Here is a 6,377-nt window from a genome sequence, read left to right on the forward strand (position 1 = left end):
CACTGACTTTACATCATTATTATTTCATAAGACAAACATTAAATGTTGTAAATTTCGCTCTAAGCACTGCTTTAGCAGCATCTCTGAGATTTTAGTATGTAGTCTATTACTATTTAACTTGAGCTATTTTCTATTTTCTCCTATCATTTTTTCCTTTGCCTTATGGTTTATTTAGAAATGTGTTAATTTCTACATATCTATGAGCTTGCTGAATTTCTGCTATTGATTTGCAGTATGAATCCATTATGGTAAGAGATCAAATAATTTCAATCCTTTAAATTTACCAAAACTTATTTTATGACTCACCATGTGGTACATACAAATTGATGAACCATGTACATGTGAATAAATACATATTTTAGATATGTTGGATAGAGTATTCCATAGATGCTAATTAGGTCTATTTGGATTCCAACATTTCTGTATTTTCTCTATTGTTAGAGATATTTTATCTTCTTGTTCTTTTAATTACTGAAGAAAATTACTGAAATATTCATTTATGATTATTGAATTTTCTATTTCTCCTGTCTGTTCTGTAAGGTTTACTTCAAGTATCTTGGAACTCTGCAATTATGTGGATATATAGTTAAAACTGTTACATCATCCTTTTCTATGCATTCTTCTACCATTAAGAGTGCATGTAGTTCTTTTGTGATAACATGGTGGAGGGCGAGGAGGACCCTAGGCTAACCTTGTCCCACAAATACTAGATAACTATCAAATAATTCTAAATATCCAGAAATTGACCTGACACAGGCAAAACAGACTAGACAACTAAGGGTAAAGAAGAGCCGACATCAAAGAAAGTAAAAAGGGCAGTAGTGTGGGAGAGATACAAATTAAGGCCACTGTGGTAGGGAAGAGGTCTGCAGTCACAGAAAGATGAGAGACAGAGTAACAGGGGAGAGAAAATGAATCCCCAGAAAACTGGCTTAGAATGTGAGAGGAGCTGACTTCTGGTAACCACCAGGGCTTAAAGTCTGAAAGAGGTCAGCAGGCTTAGTTGGAATAGAGCCTGGAGGGCATTGTTCTGCACTTAGAAAGAAGGGAGACAACCCACAGGCAAACTGCTCAGAAACAACAATCTGTAGACTGCTGGGGGCACACAATGGGGGAGGTTATTTGTTCATTTTGGAGTACATCAGAGAGAAGTAGCATTCCCAGAGAGACCACTCCAGGAACAAAGGAATAGCAGGTGCCATTTCCCTCCGTCATCCCTCAGCACAAGCACAGGGTCACCTGCAGGAACCCGTGTTGCACCCATACAGGCTATCTAACTTGCTCATGTCAAGACCCGGCCCACTTCCCCCTCCAGTGCTCCAGTAGAACTGCCCTACCCTGTCTTGCTCGCCTCAGTCCCAGCACAGCAGGCAACTGCCCACAGAAGACCAGCCCAAACCCCTGCTCACAAAATATCTCCCTGCTCAAGAGTTTTTGCAGAGCCTAGGATCCTATGGCAAGCAATAAATCTCTTCATAAGCAGACCACAACACACCTAGTTAAAACACACAACATTCAGGCCAGGGACCAAAGACTGCCTGCAATAAGCAAAAAGAACCTCTGCAGATGACAGGTCTAAAGGATAAAGCAGCCAGGAGAAAACTCCCAGAAGTGCTAGGCCCTAGAGAACATGGGACACTACACTGCAGGGCACAATATAATCTCTCCATCATAATGCTTTTACCCTCAAGGAAAGGAAATGGAGATGACTGTTCTAACACAGAGAAACAGGCAAGGAGACTTAGACAAAATGAAAGGACAGAAATTTAACCCAAATGAAAGAATAGGACAAGGCCATGGCCAGAGATCTAAGTGAAACAGATATAAGTAACATGCCTGATGGAGAATTTAAAACAAATACTTTTAAAGATATTCACTGGATTTACAAAAATGATGGAAGGGGTACCTGGGTGGCTCAGTGGGTTAAAGCCTCTGCCTTTGGCTCAGGTCATGATCCCAGGGTCCTGGGATCAAGCCCCGAATTGGGCTCTCTGCTCAGCAGGGAGCCTGCTTCCCTTCCTCTCTCTCTGCATGCCTCTCTGCCTACTTGTGATCTCTGTCTGTCAAATAAATAAATAAAATTTTTTAAAAATGGTGGAAGACATGAGTGAGACCTTTAATATAAAGATAAGGAATAATATGGCAGAGACAAAAGGCTCAATAAATGAAATAAGAAAAATGATTTGCAGAATGAGTAGCAAACAGACTGAAAGAAGCAGAGGAATGAAATAATGACCTAGAAGACAGAGAAATGGAAAGTACTCAAGCTAAACAAAAGAGAGAAAAAAGAATTCAAAATGAGAACAGACTTAGGGAACTCTGACTCCATCAAATCATTTGTATTATAGGAGTCCCAGAAGAAAGAGAGAAAGAAAAGGGGACAGAAAATTTATTTGAAGAAATAATAGCTGAAAACATCCCTAATCTGGGGAAGAAAACAGATATGTAGATCCAGGAGGCACGGAGAATCCCCAGCAAAATCAACAAAGCAGATCCACACCAAGACATATTGTAGTTAAATTAGCAAAATGTAGTGATAAAGAAAAAATTTTAAAAGCAACAAGACAGAAGAACACAGTAACATACAAGGGAAACCTAACATGGCTAGCAGGAGGGTGTTTTTTAGCAGAAACTTTGCAAGCCAGAAAGAAGTGACATGATATATTCAAAATAATAAATATAAAAAATTTGCAGCCCAGAATACTTTATCCAGGAGGGTATCATTCAGAGTAGGAGAGACAAATAGTTTCCCAGACAAACAAAAACTAAAGGAGTTCATGACCATTAAACCAGCCCTGTAAGAAATATTAAAGGGGGCCCCCGGCGGGGGCTGCTCTCCCAAGATGGCGGCTCCTCCAGGCGAGTACTTCAGCATTGGGAGCCAGTTGTCGTGCTGGATGTGCCAGGAGCAGCGGCTGCAGGGTGAGGTGGTAGCCTTCCACTACCAGTCCCAAAATGCTGGCTTTAAAATGTCCCTCTTCCAGTGGAAAGCCCAACCATGCAGCATCTTGCTCATAAACTTACAGTATGTTTCAGAAGTGAAAATAATTAATGACCAAACAGAAACCCCTCCTCCCCTAGCTTCACTCAATGATAGTAAGCTTGCCAGCAAAGCACGGACAGAGAAGGAGGAGAAGCTGAGCCAGGCCTATGCAATCAGCGCTGGTGTTTCCCTAGAGAGCCAGCAGCTCTTCCAGACCATACACAAGACCATTAAAGGCTGTAAATGGCAAGAGAAAAACATCGTAGTCATGGAAGAAGTTGTTATTACACCCCCATATCAAGTGGAAAACTGTAAAGGCAAAGAGGGAAGTGCACTGAGCCATGTACGCAAAATAGTTGAAAAACATTTTAGAGACGTGGAAAGCCAAAAGACACTGCAGCGTTCACAAGCCCAGCAACCACAGAAGGAGGCTGCCCTGTCATCCTGAGTCCGCACACACGGAGGACTCTTCCAGCATCCAGCCGACGAGGCGACGGTGGTGGCTTCAGCGGAGGCAGCGGAGGGAAAGGATCCTATATTTCCTGTTGGCTCTTGTTAACAAAGGGTTGGCATTTCCAAATCTTAGACTTGAACAAACAAAACACACAACAAAAAAGAACAAGAGAATAATTTAAAAGTTGAATCACTACTTGACTAACAGACTTCGGTCCACCATGTCCTTTTCACAGCCCCCTTCTGGAACAGTAACCTTGTTAATTTTATTTTTGAAAATTCCTTTCCTGCTCTGCCCCTTCACCTTTGACTTTCCTAGTCTGTCCCTGACATTCTGTTTTTATAAGTGACTAAACTTGCCTTCTGAGTGATCGAAAGAAACTTTTACATCTCCTCTTCCAAAATAAAAGTAACAAGCTGACTGTGATACTTAAGTTGAGACTAGAGCAGCAGACAGAGGTCTCACTTTAAATTTGTCTTTTTTTCTTTCTTTTCCTTTTTTTGCACAGGGCATGGCTTGAATTAGTTTTTTTTTCTTAACTTTAAATATATATATGAAAATATATATTAAAATGTTCTCTAAATATTTTCTGCTTCTTGCGGGTCTCTTTTTACTAGATCATGACCGCTCTTCCCACCTTATCCCTTCAAAAATAAAAACGTATTACCCTTCCCACTACCTATAGCCAGGCAACTAACTTGACTTGATTCACAGCAAGAATCTTCTGCAGCACTTTCTAGAGCCAGTGTTTGCAGGTGGGATTCGGCTGTGAGGGTACCTGATGGCTTTTTAGTCTTTAACTGTGTGTGTGTAGCAGTCTCACATTGGGCCAGAACCTTAGGATTCTCCCTCTGCCTTTTGTCTTACTTCATGGTACTAGAAGAACTTCCTCACCACTCTCTTGTCTCCTAGATGGGAGAGTCCGCTGCCCTGTCTCCTGTGCCCTCTGCAGGAAGAAAACTTTTGCATGGCACGTCTCAGCTCCTCCTTGAAGGATGATTTTCTTCCATAAGAAACCTGGAGCCCACCTCTCCCGGTCTCTCGAAGTCTGTATCCAGAGCCACTAGCCCAGGAGAAAGCTTGGGTGACCTGTAGTTTCTCTTCTCCCACCAACCTCCTGCTTTTATGCCCTTCCCCACCCCCTTAAATTTTACAAGCTTATGATAGTTTGTATGTGCTCAGCCAATGGGCAGAATACCTGGAGAGAACTTCTGGACTTTAGCCCACCAGTTTGTCTGGTTTGACTAACCTGCTGAGCGCAAAAACTGGCACGCGGTGCCCCTGTGCCTTCAGGGCAGTCCATTGGGGCCGAGTGTGCCACCAGCTGAATATCAGGCACCTAGTAGGAAGTGGGTGATGCTCATGTGACTGGCTAGAGCTTTGGGGGTGGGGTGGGGGTTAACTACTATCTTTTTGGCCATGATCTCTTTCCCCTTCCTTTTTTTTTAATTAAATAAATGGATCAAAATTAAATAATTTAAAAAAAAGAAATATTAAAGGGGATTGTGTGAGTTGAAAGGAGGGATCAAAATTGAGAGTATGAAGGTAGGAAACAAAAAGGCAATAAAATGAATATTTCTGTAAAAAAAATCAAAGAATTCACAAAATAATAGGATGTAATTATGGCAACTTATACATAAAAAGGGGGAAGGAGAGCAGTAAAGAGAACGAATTTAAACTTAAACAACTATGAACAAATACAAACTGCTATATGCAGAAGAGGTTATGCACAATCCTAATGGTAACCCTATATCAAAAGCCACTAATAAATGCGCAAAGAATACAGAGAAAGAAATCCAAATATATCATTAAGAAAACCAGCAATCAATGAAAAAGAAAGACAAGATCAGAGAAAAACTCCAGAAACAACAACAAGTAATAAAATAGCACTACATGCACTTTTATCAATAATTAGTTTGAATGTAAATGGACCAAATGCTCCAATCAAAAGAGAGAGGATATCAGAATGGCTAAAAATAAATAAATATTTATTTCGATAAAATAGATGTTAAAACAAAGACTGTTAAAAGAAATAAGTTTATCAAAAATAAAAAATTAAAAAAAAAAAAGAAAAGAAACAAGGAAGAATACTATATAGTAATAAAGGGGCCAGTTCAAGAAGAGTATATAACAATTGTAAATATTCATGCACCCAAGACAGGAGTACCCAAATACATAAAACAGCTAATAACAAACATCAAGGAACTAACTGATAACAGTACAATAGTAGTAGAGAAGTTTAAAACCTCACTTACATCAATAGAAAGGTTATCTAAAAACAAAACCAAAAAGCAAACAATGGCTTTTAATGGATTTAAAAGATATATTCAGAACATTCCATCCTAAAACAGCAGAATATATATTCTTTTCAAGTGCACATGGAATATTCTCCAGAAGAGATCACAAAGTAGCCCACAAAATAAGCTTCAATAAACTCAAGAAGATCAAAGTCTTACCATACATCTTTTCTGACCACAACACTACGAAACTAAAAGTTAACCACAAGAAAAAATCTGGCAAGATGACAAATAAATGGAGGTTAAACAACATGCTATTAAACAATGAATGGGGTCAACCTGGAAATAAAAAAAGAAATTTAAAAAACCTGTGGAAGCAAATGAAACTAAAAACACAACGGCCCAAAACCTTTGGGATGCAGTAAAAGTAGTTCTAAAAGAGAAGTATATAGGACTACCTTGAGAAGCAATAAAATGGCCAAAACAAACAAACAAATAAACAAACAAAAAAAAAAACAATTAACCTTATATCTATAGGAGTTAGCAAAAGAACAACACACAAAACCTAAAACCAGCAGAAGGAAGGAAATTATAAAAATTAGAGCAGAAATAAATAATACAGGAACCAAAACAAGCAAACAAACAAACAACAACAACAAAAAAATCAATGAAACCAGGAGCTGGGTCCTTTAAAAAAAAAAAA

At 39.2% G+C, this 6,377-nt stretch overlaps 1 pseudogene; it reads left to right on the forward strand.

Moving 5' to 3' along the window:
• Window positions 1-2,843: 2,843 nt before the first annotated feature.
• LOC101689430 lies at window positions 2,844-3,484 on the forward strand (annotated as a pseudogene).
• The last annotated feature ends 2,893 nt before the right edge of the window (window positions 3,485-6,377 follow it).

Source organism: Mustela putorius, unplaced genomic scaffold (assembly GCF_011764305.1).
Source record: "Mustela putorius furo isolate JIRA1106 unplaced genomic scaffold, ASM1176430v1.1 tig00000031_pilon_pilon_pilon, whole genome shotgun sequence".
Lineage (NCBI taxonomy): Eukaryota > Metazoa > Chordata > Mammalia > Carnivora > Mustelidae > Mustela > Mustela putorius.